This window comes from Monodelphis domestica, chromosome 3 (assembly GCF_027887165.1).
Source record: "Monodelphis domestica isolate mMonDom1 chromosome 3, mMonDom1.pri, whole genome shotgun sequence".
NCBI lineage: Eukaryota > Metazoa > Chordata > Mammalia > Didelphimorphia > Didelphidae > Monodelphis > Monodelphis domestica.
In genome coordinates this window covers 218581893-218600999 of record NC_077229.1, presented here as the reverse complement: position 1 = coordinate 218600999, position 19107 = coordinate 218581893, and the positions used below count along the sequence as shown (strand labels likewise).

Sequence of the window (19107 nt, the reverse complement as noted above, 5' to 3'; positions counted from 1 at the left end):
TAGTAAGTCATGTATTCTAATTGTAGTTCAATAATTTACTAGCTGCATCACAATGGGCAAATCATTTGGCATCTCTTTTAGTAAGGAGTACCTATAAAAACAATTTCAGAGATTTTGAAACCTTTAAAACATATAGATAAAAATCAGCAAATATAAATATAAGCACCATATGTTTATACATATCTATACCTGTCCTGATATTCATTTTTATATAGGTATATAATAATATTGATAGGCTTACATAGGTGCCAGGGGTCCCCACACAGCAAATACCCAAGAAACTAAAGAGGAAATGAGGTACATGTTCCTGTGGGGCTTCCCTCCATCTTTTTATTAAATTTTTATAGTCATAATGAAAGAAAAACTCCAGGCCTTCTATTCTTGGGCTGAGTATCTCACCAGAGTGGTTAATACTTAACAAATCATTCTATCTCATATATTTGTCTGAGCTATAGGAGTCCTACACGAGAACACAAAGTTAGGATAGTAAATTTAGAGTTCCCCAATTTTTTTGCCAAGTGACCTATATACAGCTCACACCAAGGCCTCTAAGGCAGAGATGGGGGAAGGATGATAGAATAACCATAGTTAAAAAGCAAAAGGGATAGTAGAAGGAAAAACAAAATGAATAGCAGTGCTTGATGTTTATGTAAAGAAGAAGGGAGGGAGGGATAGGGAATGAGAATGTTGTTACAAATATAAGCCATGATTATATTTTATGTTATAAAAATATATTATAAATAAAAATAGGCATAAATATAACAAATGATATTATATTTCATATATTATTTTATAATCACATAAATGTTAAATTATTAATTCTAAATATTATAGGTCATGATATTATTTTATATTAATTTTTTTTAATTAACCATGGCATAGAAAGAAAAGAGGAGCTTCAGGCTATTGTTGTTGTTTTTGTTCATTCCTCGTTTTTTTTTTAAACCCTTACCTTCCCTCTTGGTGTCAATACTGTGTATTGGCTCCAAGGCAAAAGAGTGCTAAGAGCTAGGCAATGGGGGTCAAGTGACTTGCCCAGGGTCACACAGCTAGGAAGTGGCTGAGGCCAGATTTGAACCTAGGACCTCCTGTCTCTAGGCCTGGCTCTCAATCCACTGAGCTACCCAGCTGTCCCCCATTCCTCATTTTTTAAGAGGGCCAATATCATAATGGGGTTATGTCTTGATTCATGCATGAATTGAATTTAATTGAGGCACAGTTACACAAAGTTGTCAGCCTTACTCTTTCTTCCAGAATCATCAAAGTCCAGTGGTAAGACAAAGTCAGGATGACTGGTAATGTCTCAGGATATAATGTGAATGCACTTGGAGTCTTCAATGTCTGACCAAGCTTAAGTACTCAATATCACCTCCTTTGTGCATTGGAACAAATTATTCTCATCCACCCATTCCACCAGGAAAAGTCTTTATATGCTTAGTGGATGCATTCTCCTAACTCATGAATGAGTTTGAAGCCTGTCAGTTCCTCCTAATCTGTTTTAGGTTGACTATCTAGAATGTTTTCCTGGGATATGGCCACTGTGCTTGCTATAGCTTCTTGGAACCACAGGTGAGAGTTGAGAAACAGGTAGACACCAAAGATGAATAAGCAGCCATAGGTTTGTTTCCTTCATAGATGGCTTATTTCTGCCATAAAATTTCCTTTTTCAGTGAAATAAACAAATCAGAGTTTCAGGTATGGACATTCCCAAAAAGATTAACAAAACTATAACCAACGTCCAAGGACACTTCAATAGAAAAATTGGAGGACCTCTTACCTTATCCCTTTCCAATGTATAGTAAGATGGTAAAGAGGAGTTATATAATTGACTTGCATGTATGAGTATTTTCCCTCTGAAACCAACAAAAATAGAAACTAATCAAATAACTGACAAGAAGCAGACACTGGGATTTAGTGAAGTCCTGTACTGAGCTCACTTCAGTTCCTGTAGGTAGTTTCTCAGATGTCATGAAAGTTAAGGGCAAACTTTTTTTTAAATTTTATAGTATTTTATTTGATCATTTCCATGCATTATTCATTAAAGACAAAGATCATTTTTTTTTCCTCCCCCTCACCCCCTGTAGCTGACGCGTGATTCCACTGGGTATCACATGTGTTCTTGATTCGAACCCATTGCCATGTTGTTAATATTTGCATTAGAGTGTTCGTTTAGAGTCTCTCCTCTGTCATGTCCCCTCAGCCATTGTAGTCAGGCAGTTGCTTTTCCGTGGTGTTTCTACTCCCACAGTTTGTCCTCTGCCCATGGATAGTGTTTTTTCTCCTGGATCCCTGCAGATTGTTCAGGGACATTACACCGCCACCAATGGAGAAGTCCATTACGTTCGATTATACCACAGTGTATTAGTCTCTGAGTACAATGTTCTCCTGGTTCTGCTCCTCTCGCTCTGCATCACTTCCTGGAGGTTGTTCCAGTCTCCATGGAACTTCTCCACTTTATTATTCCTTTTAGCACAATAGTACTCCATCACCAACATATACCACAGTTTGTTCAGCCATTCCCCAATTGATGGGCATCCCCTCGTTTTCCAGTTTTGGGCCACCACAAAGAGCGCAGCTATGAATATTTTTGTACAAGTCTTTGTGTCCATTATCTCTTTGGGGTACAGACCCAGCAGTGCTATGGCTGGATCAAAGGGTAGATATTCTTTTGTCGCCCTTTGGGCATAGTTCCAAATTGCCCTCCAGAATGGTTGGATCAGTTCACAGCTCCACCAGCAATGAATTAATGTCCCTACTTTGAAGGGCAAACTTTTGAAGGACTCACTTAACTAGGACAGACCTGAAAGCAAGCCCACTAATAAACTATTGCCCAAAGACCACCTGAAGTCCATTGAGGTTCATAATCAGATGGGCTACAGGGTGGTGGATTATTTGGGCCACAGAACTCAAAGATCACATACAAAGCAATAGGAAAATTACCATTCATAACACGGACAAAATCAGGGCTTTTTGACATCCTGAAGGATAATGAAAATAGAAAAAGGGAAAAACTTCAGGCTGACCAAGGCTTACTTTTCTAAAACTCTCCTTGGTCATACATACCACACATGATCCCAACTTTTAAATGCTAGGGGAAAAAAGGTAGGGAGTAGGCAGCTAGGGGGAGTTTGGGAGCAGAGCTCTTATTTTGTCACGGTATAAATCCAAAAGTCAGATTAGCTCTCACCCACAGTTCACTACTCTCTCCATACAACTTCTGCCAATTTGAGTCAGTTAGTTGTTATTTAAGCTAAAATGGGGAGGAGGGGAAAAAGAAGAGAAAATAAAGCAAAAGCAAAAAAAGAAAACTCCATCCCTTGAGCACACATGTATCCGTCTAGCCATGCAGTCATGTGGTTTCTGTTGGCACTCTTCCCAAAAAGGCATGTCCTCACAAGCCTTCTGTGATCTCAGTCAAGGGACCAGGAGGAGGAGACCAGGCAGGGCCAGGGCTAAGTGAAGCTTCAGGGCCAAGAGTATTATACTGGAGTCAGCAAACACAGCATGGAGCCCAGACACAGCAAAGACTCCGCAAAGAAAAACCACCAAGTGCAAAAGTGGTCCGACTTCTGGAGGACCTAGTAGTTAAAGGGAAGCCTTTTTTTAAACTCAGTGGAAAAAGCACACATACACCAGGCACCAGGGTAATTACCCAAGCCACTCTACCAGTCTGCCAGGCAGAGCTGATGTGGCCTCTTTACCAGGTTTTATTCTTGGTCTCTGCTGCCTTCCTCTTCTCCACTACAATCAGCGAATAGATATTGGCTTCATGCTGTTGTGTATAGCACTACAAACATGGCACATTGGATGGGGAAGGGGGAAGGAAGAAAACTCTTTCCTACCTATCTAATTCCTCTGGTTTACTTTGGCGTCTACTTCTGGGAAGCTAAGAACAAGCAAGAAAAGCCAAATCACTACAAATCCAAATTTATTGTTACTACTCTCAAAAAAAAAAGTATAAATACCTTACTTTTTCCTGAAATATCTTCCAATCACTTGAATTTTCTACTGAATGCAAAACTGTAGCAATCCTATGATAAGAATCACTAAAAATTTCCCTAACACCCCAAAAGACCAAAAGTTTATCCAGAGCTAGAAAGGACTTTGGAGGTCATCTAATTCAATACTCTCATTTTTACAGATGAGAAAACTGAGGACCAGAACATTCCACTGACTTGCCATGGTCATTCAAGCAGCAAGCTTAAAGAATAAAGATTTAAACCACATCCACTGGCTTGAGTGAATGTTCTTGCCATTTAATCATGTTGTCTTTCTAGGAAATAGCACATGAAGGCCCCTCTCCAGATATCTGATATATAGTGCTTTTATTAGATTATTTACCATTTGTCAATGGTTGGTCCCTAAGAGTTAAAGATCCCATAAAATTCCAAGTATCATTTTCAAATAATGAAAGTTCATTTGGAAAGAAGAATGGAACAAACAAGCTCAACTGTATTAAAGGAGAAATTTTCATTCAGTTGTTGATTTGGGATCAACAAATATGTTCTTATTCAATCACACCATGCAAATCATCAGTATATGCAATCTGGGCCAGTTATATAACTATCTGGTTCCAATGTATTGAATCATCTGAGAGAGGTCTCCTACGGGTCCACTGAGCAGAGTTTAATTTCACTTCAAGCTGGATGTTGCCAAGATCCGCATGTAAGTTAAGAAAAAAGTTTCTTCATTACTGAACGAAAGAATTCCAGACAGTTCTCTATAGATCTTCTAGCTTAACCCATTCACTTGAAAGATAAGGCAAATGAGACCCAAAGAAGGCAGGCCCTCATTCCCTTTTCTAAACTACTCCCTTTCAAAATGCTTACAAAAGTTTCCTTACTAAAACAGATAAGATGAGGGACATTAAACCCTTGAAAAAAATCAATAATTCATGTCATGGAACTACTATAGGCTTTTAAACAGAAATTATCATTTGATAAAAATTCTCAAAGGTAAATTTAGGAAAAACAGGCCCAGATGCTATAACTTTCCAAACATTATATCACCAAGCAATTCAATGGGCATCAATGAGCAAGAGAAATAGCAGCAAATTGATAAGCCCAAATTTGCATGAACAAAAGCACTGAAAGAAAAATTACAGAGCAAGAAAAACAATTTCAAGGTTAGTAGAGATGAAAGTCACTAACCCATGCAATAACCAATGCCTACTATTGAATGGCTGCCCTTCAAAAAACATAGTGTCTTTCAGCTAATCTCTGTACAGAGTAAGTTTAGGGTTGGTCCCTCAGAGTTAAAGATCCAATAAAACTCCAAGTATCATTTTCAAATAATGAAAGTTCATTTGGAAAGATGAATGGGACAAACTTAAGCTCAACTGTATTAAGGGAGAGATTTTCATTCAATTCTTAAATCCTGATGGAGGTTTTTTGTTGTTTTTTTTCCCCTCTCCCTATACTAAAGCCAAAAGAGGGAGTGATCACTATCTATGTTCTCACTATTACAAGTTTTGACTGCATGTGCACTGTTGATGGACAATCTCCAGAACTTGTGGAAGCAAATGGATGGAGCATTTGAGTGTTCACTTCTATCCTCCTGAAATGTTCTTACATTGGGAACTGTAACTAACCAAAGCTCCCCATGTCCCAGCTCTATTCTGCTCTCATTTTTCTTACACTGATTTGACTCAAGGACTCCAAGCTATCACATTATACCTGGCCCTTTGGATTGAGATCAATTTTCGTTTCAAATTCCCTTTAGGAACAACCCTGAGGCCACAGACTTTTTAATCAGCCCAGATGTCCTACTTTGAGAACTCTATACAAGACAGGAAAGCATTACTTAAGTTTGAATAACCTGCAAAAGGACTCTAAATACAGGCTGGCATCTTTACAGGTCTCTCCTGCACATTAGGGCAGGAACACTTTGATAAACCTCCCAGCAAGGTTCCATCCTCCAATATGGTGGCACTGAAACACAGTGTCTTTACTGTAGAGTTCAGCAGTGCTTTCCTCAAACAGGCACCAGCTGGGAGCTGTGTATTGCACTGCCAGACATGCTGACCGAGCAGCCTGCATAGACCATTACTAATCTCCATGGGTCAGGGAGGTCATGTCTGCAACATGATGCCTATAGATTTCAAAGGACAACTTTCCCTTGATGCCAGCTAATCAATCTATGTCAAATAGCAAGCACATTTCTATTTATTTTTTTAAAGGATCATCAAAAAAGTCTCATCTTTAAAGCACTTAATGTGGGAAATGGCTGCACATAATCATCATGGTGTGATGCTCTTTCAGCTGTCTTAAATCTTCTACACATAAGATTTGACATTCCTACATTAGTATTTTGCCAAGACACCATGTATGGTGAGACCAGGAGAGGGCAAGGTATACCACTAGGGAAGATGGAGACTTTCAAGGCAGTGGCATAAGAAAAGATCTCATACCCAAATCAAACAATATAAAAAAGTCTTGCAATTCTGACAGCAAATAATCTGAAGACTAAGGAGTTGTAAATACCCATCCTTTGCCTATCATTATAGCATATGGCGTCATCTGTATTCGAGGAGTTGTTAAGTTGTAAACGAGGGGTTCAGTATTTCAGAATAGAGAAAGAGAAGAGTGGATACCCCCCTTCTCAAAGTGGCATTCAGGGGAAACAGCTGCTGTTTAGTGTTGGCTCAGAGAGAGGAGAGGGGGTTTGAAGATTTTTCCCCCTTCTGCCTTCCCTCCTTAGCTAAGGCTGCTCTCCCAGATGTGCTCTTGTCCCTCTTGTCCCCCCTCCACTACTTGAGACCAAAGGGTCTCCCCTTGATCTGTTCACTCACACTTGTTCACAGCTTGGGGAACAGATAACTTTTTAATGTCAACTTAACTGAATCAGGATAATACAAAGGAAAAACTATCAAGGAAAGAATGGGAGAAGAAAGTGGGGAAAAGGGGTCCCTGTCTCTATCTAAAACTCTTTTCCTCCCTCCTTGAGTTTGGGGGAACTCAGGCTTTGGCAACCTGAGCCCCCTGAGAGAAAGTCAGGTTGACTCACCCTGGGTTTGACCCCTTGGCCACAGTTCAGACTCAGGGCAACAAGAGCTGAAGTAAAGTCGGCCAGAGATTTAAAAAAAAAAAAAATCTTTCTCAGGTTTCTTCTTCAATAGTCTTTTCAATTGGGAAATGATGGGGGGAAAGATTTCCAGTCACCAGCAGGAAAGGTGTGTAACCCTCAGGAGAAAGTCTTTTTCCACCTTCTCTCTTCGGCTTCTCAAGACTGAGAGACCAACTCCTCTACCACTCAGAGTCTTCTCCTCCTCTAGATTCCAATCCCATGGGGCCCCTCCCCTGTCGCAGTGATCAGTTTCACCCACTCTTTAGCCTGGCACTTTTCTTATGCGCCAGCCTCTGTCACACATCCTAAAATCCAGAGTCATCATATAATTAAGAATCATAGGATTGGGGAATCTAGATGACTCTGTGGATTGAGAGTCATACCTGGAGATGGAGGGTCCTGGGTTCAAATGTGATTTCAGATACTTCCTAGCTATGTGACCCTGGGCAAGTCACTTAAGCTCATTGTCTATATTTTATCACTTTTTAGCCTTAGAGTCAATTGTGTTGATGCTAAGACAGAAGGTATGAGTTTTAAAATAAAAGATTACAGGATCATAGATTTAGAGTTGAAAGGGACCTAAGAAGTCATCTAGCACAAGCCCCTCAGTTTATGAGAAGAAGAAATTTATATCCACATTTGTTAAATGACTTACTTGCCCAAGATTGCTTTAGTAGGAAGCATAGGGTCAGAATTTAAACTCTAATTCTGAATCTAGTAAAAGTGTTTGAAATCATTCATTCTTGTACTCCCAATTTAACTCATAGATCCTGCCATCCATAATAATCAATGAAGTGAGTCTTTGCTAATTACAGACCAACTCTTAGTACCCTAAATTACTTCTTTTGTTCTGCTACCACTATCCAAACACTCTACAAAAGCTCTTCTTTTCCTTAGAATTGGCAATGGCTTCAAACAATGCAATAATTTCTAGGTGAATCCAATTCAATTAAAAACAGTTTCTAAGTCCTCTCTATGACCATGACATTGTGCCTGCTACTGTGGATTTATGAGGGGAGGGTTAGCACTGGTGGTAGGGGTAATGGGGATGAAATTGGACCTATGATGTCTTTGTTAGAGGGAATACCTGATAAGGAACTCCCTTTGCCTCTGTAGTGCTTTAACATAATTTTTACTCTATTTTGCCTGTAGCAATGAGAGTTAAAGTGGCATTTTCATGATAATAAGCTAATGTGTATCAGAGACCGAATTTGAACCCAGGGTTTCCTTACTTGGGCCTCTATCAACTAAGCACTTCATGTTTTCCCTGCAAGTGCTGAGCATTTGAAAAATGAATAAACAAAATGCAACATTATTTACACTCAAAGAGCTGGATGGATGAATTGTAATAAAGGAAGAGTTTTAGACTTAATGAAATTAATAGTAAGAGAGCAAGGATGATGTGTAAATTATCCATTGCTTCTTCTAGGGAGTTCTATGCAGCCATGGAAAATCACTAAATAGCTATTTCACTTTCTCTTGAGTACCCATTTGTTCCTTACGAATCATCAAAGAAATTTTAAAACATTTTCTCCCCACCAAGCCAGAGGATCAAGCAAAAGTCAGATACCACCACTGGTATCCCACTAAGTGGCAAGCTCCAAAAGTGCCATAGCACAACCAATCTGAATCAGTTCCTTATAAATTAACATATTTACTAAAGTGCTTTGAAAGGATAAATAAAAACTTCTCAAAAAATTTACAAACTAAAACTGTTTTGTTTAGTTTGTCTAAGACCCTCAAATTTCTCATATCCATAATTTCTTAATGAAGAACAGCCTTTTATTACAACACTACACCATAATTGGTTCAACCACTCCATAGTCAATGATCATCCACTTTGTTCTTTGTAATTCTCTGCAAATGAAAAAGCATAGTTATAAAAACTTACAAAGCTCTATGTGCTTTGGGGGGCAAATACCTAGCCCTAGTATCACTAGGTCAAAGAATGACATTTTTCTCAAAATTACAAATTATTTTCCATAATGGTTGAACCAATTCTCAATTCCAAAGGAATACTGACATATCTATCATCCCACACCAATATTGCCTATTTTTTGGCTTCTCTGCCATTCTGACAAGTCTAAAGTTAGACCCCAGGGTTGTCTCATTTATCTTATATGTTCATTTATCTATAAGTTTATATGTGCATATACCTGTGTATACATACACACATTTATCTTACAAGTAATTTAAAATATTGTTTCATAAAGTGGAAAACTTTCATTAATTCTTTTGAAAACTGCCTTAAATATACCTCTACGTGTCGTTTCCCGCATTAGACTGTGAGCTTGTTAATGGTAAGGACTGGCTGTTATCCATACCCCACCACTTCCTTTGAATCTCCTAAACATAGCATGATGGTTAGCACACAGAAAGTACTTAATAAATTCTTCTTGCCTTTGCTTAAACACTCTAGAAAGGTAATCTTTTGTTTACAATATTCAAAGGTTTATAATAAATCAAAATTGGAACTTTTCATGTCTATACTATTTAGAAGATGCTCCAATCTCCACAGATGCCATAATTCTAATTCAGCTGAAAAGGGTGTAATAAAGGAGGAAAACTTTCTAACCAATATTCAACAGCCCTTCACCCCCAATTCATCTATTTTTAATGGCTTAGGCTTGTAACAAAGCTAGCTGGGGGATTCAGAGATCTCATATGACCACTTTTGCATTATTTGAGGGTTAACTTTATTTGAGTTCATCATTAGAGAGCCCTTTGGCCCGATTTTTCATGTTTTCAGCAACTGCTAATAAATCCGGACTGGCCTAGCCTCTATTCTTCCTGCCTCCTCCTATAATAATATCTGCTCCATAAGACCTAAAAAAAAAAAAAAGTCATGCAATCATTTCAATCACAGCTGCATTAGGGTGGCTTTCTACAAACTGCTTCATATCAAAGAAACACTCCAATCTCTACCTTTGACCTTGTCTCAGCCTTCACATTTCATATCTAGAAGCTTATAAACAACCTGAACATATAAAACAAACGAGAGCATTTAAAGAGAAAATGGGATATAGCTCTAGCAAACCTTTACTGATCCATTCTGAGAAGCTGAATGGGTTGCATTAGTCTGTGCAGATGATCACTATTATCTTGCTTTTACTTTTAAGATGAAACATTATAAGTCCTAGTAAAACCTATCTATAAAATAATAGGGAACTTCTCCTAGAAAGGATCTCAAAGATCACACTTCTGCTTTGAAACTTTAAGGGTTTTCCTCCCCCAGTTTCCCATCTCCTTCCAGCCCTAATGCCATGCAAATGTATCATTGTATTGCTTCACACATGAAAACCTCCCAGCATTAACCTTCAGCTCTCAAGGTCTGCCTCCCCTGGGAAAGGAGATAAGAATCTAGAAGTAGGCTTTAATATTGTTCTAACTTTAACTCATACAAACCTTCACCTAACAAACACTGGCTCTGTACTGAAGCACTGTAGCTATGCTAAATCTAGATGTTGCATCCGTAACATGGAAGGAACCAGTCCATTTGGTCATTCGATTATCACTTCTATCACATAGAGGCTGCCGGATGAAGGACAAGCACCCAGGTAGAAATCTATCTATACCAAGTCAGGAAGAGAAAAGTGCCCCAGCTGGCTAATGTGTATGTGTTCATTTACATTTAATGAAGGGATTAAGACTCCTCACTTTCTCCCCCCATCACCATGAAATTCTGTCACTCATACTCAGAAAGCTCTCAGAAGGCAGGTAACATTCCTTTCAGTCTTTTCTCTCTATAAGAAGAATGATTGAGTGACTACCAAGACAGCTTCATAGTAAGGGTTCAAGACCTCTCTCAGTGCTCCTGACAAACTCTTTAAGACTAATAAATGCAAAATGATTGTTCCTCTGCATTGATAGAGAAAGCTTCTACACCCATCAGTCATGAGTGAAATCACAGATTTGGGCCATTTCTTTAAAAAAAAAAAAGGCCCTAGAACCCAAAGAGGCAACCTGGAATGGCCACAAAGGGAGAACTGGCTATTGTTAAGTAGTACATATAAAAGATATCCCAAAAGACTTGGGTGGGGGAAGCTGGGTAGTCCAGTGGATTAAGAGCTAGGCCTAGAGATGGGAGTTCCTGGGTTCAAATCTAGCCTCAGACACTTCCCAGCTGTGTGACCCTGGGCAAGTCACTTAACCCCCACTACCTAGCCCTTACCACTCTTCTGCCTTGGAATCAATACACAATATTGATTCCAAGACAGAAGGTAAGGGTTTTAAATAAAAAGACTTTGGGAGCCTCCTATGTGTTTTTATATAGGTATATAGGTATATGTGTTTATATATATATATTTGCCATGGTTTTCAACTAACTAAATTATCAGTTGCTCATTGTCCAAAGAGGACCAAAATTACACCACCGGTGAGAGCTTTTGATTTGTGCATAAACTGAATAAGTGAGTTTGGGGTGAATAACGTTATCAGACTCACTCTATGTTTGAAAGTCACTGAAATCCAGTGGCAAGACAAAAGTCAAGGCGACTGGTGATGGCTTGGGATGCAATGGATGACCTTAGCTACGAAGCTCCACAGGCTTCCCAATCCCTGCTTCAATCATCTACATAAAATTGTTCTTGTCTGCCCATTCTACTAGAGGAATTCTTTCCGTGCTTGGGGAGACATCCTCCTATTCTTCAACAGATTTCAGACCTGTCAGTTACCCTCAACCTATCTATATGTTTTACCAGGTGTGGTTGCTGCATCTACTACAGTTTCTCAGACCCACAGGTGAGAGTTGAGTGGCAGGGAGACACCAAAGGAAGATGAGTAGCCCTGAAGAGGGTTCAGCAAGTCCTCACAATCGGAGTACTACTCTTCCCTGAATACACCATATACCCCAATGATATTATAACATAATAATTCTAATGATAGTTATAACTATATTCTGAATATTATACACACATAATATAGTTACTATAGTATAGCATAATATATATTTATATATAATAATAATAAAATATATATTTATATTGTTTTTATATTTGCAGAAATGTGTATATTTCTTCCTGCCTGAATTGATTCTTCCAGTTGTCATAATGAGAGAATGCTACATAGAAAACCTCACCTATAAACTCTTTCATGCCAGTTCTCAAGAATCTAACCCTCTCCTGAGAGTCAGGTAAACTAGACATAGACGTAAGTCATCACTTAACTAAGGCAATTCATTTAATCATGACATTGCACCTAAAACATCTTGAATTTTACTTATTCCATTCTTTGATTCCTGATGATCTAATCATACTTCACTAGCCTATTACCAGAACATATAGTGCTTTCCCCCCCTCTTAAATGTCTCTCATCAAGTTGTAATCACTAAGTGTTCATATTTAACAAGCATGTACCTCTTATTCAGCTACTTTTAGAATTCATGCTTTGGTTTGCAGTAAGGTGAGGAAGAATCATGTGTAGTACCTGAAATGTACAGATCACAGTAGAGAATGTGCAGCTTCATTTCGTCTTCCTACCCACAAATTGCTCCACAAACATATGAAACTCTTGAGACCTGCATAGAAAGATTCTAGAGTTTATTTCTATATCTTAATATTTAAATACCATAATAATAAAAAAAATTTCCCTGTCATTCCATTCTTTTCCTTTTTGTTCCAAGACAATTTTAAACATTTACCCTTCAATTAAAAATATTGATAACATTTGATTTTTATCATCTTCATTTTCAGACATACACTTCTCCAATCCAACCCAGAGAGTCATCCCCTTCATCAAAGTATTGGAAAGAAATACAGGGGTAAAAAGGAAGAGATAGGCTAGAAGGGAGTATTCCTCCCCACCAGCCCCCTGCATCACCACCACCTCCTCCCACATGCACTGGAGGCAGGAACCTAGAGGCCAGAGGGTCTGGTCTGGGTGGCCTCTGGTGAGGACTCCTGAGATCAAGAGGGGAGATGCAGGAGATGGGGTGCAGTGGGAGTTGTTGTTGTGCTGGGAGTCAGGGAAGGAGATAAGGAATGAAATGAAAGACGTCAAATTGTTTTGAGCCCATGTTTCATACCAGAGTCTCCACTACCACTTTTTCAAAGAAGGAAGAACCAAGTGTGGTAATTGTAAATATACAACATTCAGCATTAATTTATTTAGAAGTTTTTGTTGTGTGGTTGTTATTGTGCTTTCCTTTACATTGTTTTAATTATCTCTATGTGTATGAATGTATATAGGTTTATTTCACTTTATAACAATTTATTTAATTCTTTCTTTGCTTCTCTATTCTTTCTAATTATCATTTCTTATAATGGAGTGTATTATATTCATTAACAATAATTTTCTTAGCCATTCTCTCATTAATCTTCTCTATTTCTAAAATTTATAAAAGCATATATAAATGAATTTTAAAACTTAAAAGTCAGAACACTGAAAAGCATTTTGGTTTGTGATAAAGTTCTGGCAAATCATTAAAAGCCCAATCAAAGTTGATCAAAAGAACTGTAATGAAACACTGTATTCCCTCTTCCCCAATGTGCTATTAACTAACATTCATGTTCACTGCTAACACTCCACTTTTGTGACCAACTGGAATGGCTTTCCTTAGGGTCTAATTACTCAGCCTACATCTAAATGTCTGCTGGAACATGAAAAAAAATTAATATAAAGTATAAAACTATCTTTGTATTTTTAAAATATTTCCCACACACAGTTACTTTCTCTCAATTATTAAAAAAATAATAGTCTAATCCCTACTCTCTCACTTAAAGGGGAAGTCAAGAAGAAACATGACTCCCAATTACTAAAAAGAATCCAGTATAGGGGTACTGAAAAATTATTTTATCCAAGCAACTAAATAAATTAAGGGAGAAAGAAAAGAATAAAGATAGGTCAGAAAGAGTAGATAATTATGTAGAAGAAATAAAGCCAAATAAGGAAAGGGTAGTGTTCCTTTCTATTCAGGTACAAGTCTGCGTTCTATTGAAAATCCAAACCCATGACTCCTAGGAAATATACACAGTCTAGAGCTCCGGCTTTCCACACAGCTACATGAACCATCAAACCTCTAGTGGTTCATATCCAATATTAGTCTAATAGAACTCTGATTCATCTTTCTGGCATTATTTTTAATAATAACTTTTTTAAAGAAACTGAAGGCCCTCTTCATTCCCTATAAATATTCTTAAGGAAAAACATCTCTTAAAGATGTCTTATCTTTTTTCCACTACATGCTCTGCCCCACTGACCATTAAAGTTAGTTGTAAACACAGCACTAATTTTCAGAAGGTAGAGAAACACCAACCTTTGTCAACACATTTCTGATTTATCATTTTTTTTTCATTTCCACAACTCACTCTATGAAAATTATTTTAAAAGAAATAGTTTTGGGGGTAGCTGGATGGCTCAGTGGATTGAAAGCCAGACCTAGAGATGGGAGGTCCTAGATTCAAATCTGGCCTCAGACACTTCCATGTGACCCTGGGCAAGTCACTTAACCCCCATTGCTACTCTTACTGCTCTTCTGCCTTGAAACCAATACACAGTATTGATTCTAAAATAGAAGGTAAAGATTTTTTTAAAATAGTTTATCAATATCTTGTATTTTTGCCTAATATTATGTTTTGTATTCATTTTTTTTCTCCAAGCATATATAGTGCATAAAAAGTTGCCCTAAGAGTCAGGAAGATATCACTTCATTCAGTAGTTCCTCTACTGAACACATATTGGTTGTATGACCTTTGGCAAATCACTTAACATTTCAGCATTCCAGACAATGCTCTATAAATTTAAGAATTGATTCTGCTATGCTCTTGTAGAGGCAGTTTCCTCACCAGGGCTTCTATTTAACAATGAAATTATAGATGTAATATTACTACCCATTTACAAATGAAGTTTTTGTTTTTGTTTCCATATCCATAATTTAATTTACAGAACTATGGAACTTTAGAAATGGAAGACATTAGTCAAGACAATAAAATTTTATTTCATGTCCCCTAGTACTGGGTACTAGGCTAAGCACTAGGAATAGAAAGAAAAGAAAAAAAAAGTCACTGCCCTCAAGGAACTCACAATCTAGTGGGGAAGGAATGAGGCAGCATGCAAACAGCCATATACAATCTAAGAAAGCAGAGACACAGACAGAGACAGATAGATAGATAGATAGATAGATAGATAGATAGATAGATAGATAGATAGATAGATAGATAGATAGATAAAGACAAATGGAAAGATAAAGACAGACAGACAGACAGATAGATAGATAGATAGATAGATAGATAGATAAAGACAAATGGAAAGATAAAGACAGACAGATAGATAGATAGACAGACAGATAGACAGATAGATAGATAAAGACAAATGGACAGATACAGACAGACAGATAGATAGATAAATAGATAGATAGATAAACAGATAGATAAAGACAAATGGACAGATAAAGACAGATAGATAGAGAGAGAGAGAGAGATAGACAGAGAGATAGATAGAGAGATAGATAGATAGATAGATAAACTGACAGACAGATAGATAAAGACAAATGGACAGATAAAGACAGACAGATAGATAGACAGACAGGCAGACAGACAGGCAGACAGACAGACAGACAGACAGACAGACAGATAGATAGATAGATAGATAGATAGATAGATAGATAGATAGAAGATAACACTAGAGGGAAGGCATTAGCATTAAAAAGCAACAGAAAAGGCTTCATAAAGAAAGTAAGATTTTTACCTGAGACATGAAAGAAGCCAAAGAATAGAAACAATGGAAGTGAAAAAGGCATTCCAAGCATGGGGAAAAGCCAGTGATAATGCTTGGAGTTGAGAGATAAAGTATATCAGTCAGTGTCACTGGATTTCAAAAGGCATGGAGTTCCCATCATATAAGATGTAAGAAAACGAAAAAATAAGGAAAGAGCCAGGTTAAGAAGGACTTTAAAGACAAAAATGAGTATTTTATATTTATCTTAAATAAGAAACCAATAGAGTTTACTAAATAAGTCAAAGCCTTAGTCAGACCTGCACTTGTAGGAAGGTTACTTTGAGAACTGAGAGGAGGGTGTGAGTAAGGAGATACTTGAGGCAGGGAAGTCAAACACAAGAATCTGAGTCCAATTCCCCCAACCCCTCCTCATTTTAAATATGAGAATATTTAAGACTAGAAAAGTTAAATGGCTTATTCATACTACATAGTTATTTGGTGACAGAATCTAGATTAGAATCAAAATTCCCTCTTAGCCTACTTGTCTTTAGTGAGTTTCTCAAAAGGAAAAAAGAATTAAAATAATACATGTACTTATTTCTAGTGAAATAACATGAGGTAATATGTTAATAATGGAGAAATTTCCATTTTTTCTATCAAGACTTAATAAATTTTATGATTTTTAGAGACCTATTATGCCATAAAAGAATTTGGAAGGGACTTCAACCAATATATGGGCAAGAATTGCATTTAATACATTCTCTATAAACCATGTTCTGGTCTCAGCGGAAAACCTCTAGTGATAGGAAATCCAATACCTACTAAGAAAGGAAAGGTCCTTGCTGAACAATTCTAACTTCTGGGAAGTTGTCTGAAATGGATTCTTACATATTTCACTCATTTACCTTAATTATAATTATATTCCCTTGGGCCAAGTTAAATAAGTCTAAGTCTCTTCCACTAGATAGTCTTTCGAATACTTTGAAAATAACTATCATGAACTCCCATCACTCAAGAAATAGAAGTATGGATATTTAAGTTGAAGAAATGATGCATTAATTTTGGGGACTGCTGTTGTAGCATGATTTGTACATAGATACCATCCAATCCTCTAGAACTCTACATTTTTTCACAGGGACAATTCTCAAGCTAAGCTTCTTTCAAACTGATAGAGTTGGTATTTCTGAACCCAAGTGTATAACTTTACTTTATGTCTCCACAGAGACAGAGATTCAGTTTCCTGGAAAAGTATCTACGCATTCCCATGGCCCCTCTAGGGAAATGGGGTTTTCTCAGAAACTAAATGCATAGAAACACAGGTGCTAGCTGGAGGACAGCACAAATTAATGGGAAAGTGGAGACATGGAAAGCAAAGAGGAGCCACTGACAAAAAATGGAAATATTAAAGGTATGGGGAAGAGTGAAGAAGATAGCTATCATAGGAAACTATAATATGGGGAAGTACCCTGGATATAACATTTCTCTAGTACTATGAATCCTATAGCAAGTATGGCTGCTAACAACCGTAATCACTTCCCTTTGCAATGGGGGCACACACAAAGTAATACCACCATGATTGCCCAGATTCTGAAAATTGGATTATTAGATTGAGTATATATCCTCAAGAAGGCTTGTTGATTTGTTTACTGCCTATTCTCCCTGATTAGGGAACCACTGAAAAGATTTTACAAATTACTAAAAATCCTATGAGTAGCATCAATTACTAGAGAAGTTTTTTTTTTGTTTGTTTCTTTGTTTGTTTAGGAAAGAAATGCAGCCACTACACTGGGTAAGCCACCTGATACTGTCATAACTTAGAACCTTTCTGGGTGATAGAAAGATACCCATTAATGAAACTATAGGCCTGAAGGACTTCACTGGCATGGTTTATAGGGATTATATTTTTTTTAATTGGAAGAAAACTACAGAATCACAGAAATGGCAAGAGATAGAGATAGTAGCTACATAAAGTAAGCAAATAGTTCAAAATAATACATAAAAAATTCGAAAATGCATCATAAAAATTAAAACATATGATGATTCTGTAATGGGTTGGTCACATGAAAGGTTTTTATGTTTGCCTTCCAAAACTAAGTTCATTGCCTGAAATGAACTGGACCACCCAAGTCAAAATCCAGTTTTGCCTTTTAATGTTCACTTGGTTTGTTTTAAATGTGTATTCATGTGGCAAAGTCATAAAAGCAAAAATTAATTATAATTGACACCAGCTCTGAAACTATCAAACCCGTTTTGGTCTGGAAGGGTTGGGAGCACTGGAGTTACAGTTGAGAAAGAGTATAAAAGAATGTTAGAAAAGAGCAAATCTTATTGAGTATTTTCAAAAATATATTCCAATAAATATATTAGATGAATCAAAAAAGATGTAATCAACAGCAACATACAAAATGTAGTAAAGTATACATTTACATTTAGTTAGTTTCTGACTTCCCAACAGGTTACAGCACAAAAAGGATTTGTTTGAGGAGACAGCTGGGTAGCTCAGTGGATTGAGTGTCAGGCCTAGAGATGGGAGGTCCTGGGTTCAAATCTGACCTCAGACACTTCCTAGCTGTATGACCTTGGGCAAGTCACTTGACCCCCATTGCCTAGCCCTCACCACTCTTCTGCCTTGGAACCAATGTACTGTACTGATTATAAGAAGGAAGGTAAGGGTTTAAAAAAAAAAAGGGATTTGTTTGAAACACTAAATGCATTTTACCTACCACATCAATGTTTATTCACAACAGTTAGGTTCTGATCCCATGAAACTCATATAGTAACTAAAACGGAGCATCGTCCTGGGGGTAAAAGTATTACAGAATAGTACCACCACCTGGGTAAATGTACTCAGGATTATAACTGGATATGCCAAAATTTTCTTCCTCTCCAAATGTAGTTGACAATGGCATTAATGCTTCCATCCACTCCATCCTTCTTCCCCAATCCCAGATAATGTAAACTGGATATTTTACCTCTAATCCCCTGGGAGTGGCCTCCAAAGCCTGGAGAAGGGACTCTACCAGACTGAAAGACTGTGAAGGCCACAGAAGAGGAACAGGAATTGTGAGGAACAGTGACAGATGTACTTTTCTTCCTTCTTTTATTACTTCAGGAAACAATGCCACTTCCTCACTTTTTTTCTCTCCTCTAAATTTTGCATTAAAGAGATGAGAGGTTCTTATAGGTGTGGAGAAAATTATCAATCAGCAGAAACACCAGAAAAGGAAACAAAGTCTCCCAGCCAAAAAAGACATAGGTTTATTGAGAGATGGCCAATCTCACAATAAAGCCAGACTCTGGTCAAGACCAAAGACCCCAAGCCTTAGGAGATGACTTCTTTTATGTCCAGAAACTTGATGATACAGTGTCGTGTTGAAGACAGAACATACA

General features: G+C 37.5%; 1 long non-coding RNA gene across 1 annotated transcript in view; it reads right to left on the bottom strand.

The window, feature by feature from the left end:
• The window catches only part of LOC103097165 (uncharacterized), a 247936-nt gene that overhangs the window by 8700 nt on the left and 220129 nt on the right, over positions 1–19107 (bottom strand). Inside the window, exon 4 of the long non-coding RNA XR_008917627.1 lies at positions 12490–12580. This is a non-coding gene — a long non-coding RNA (uncharacterized LOC103097165). The remainder of the gene's footprint in view (positions 1–12489; positions 12581–19107) is intronic.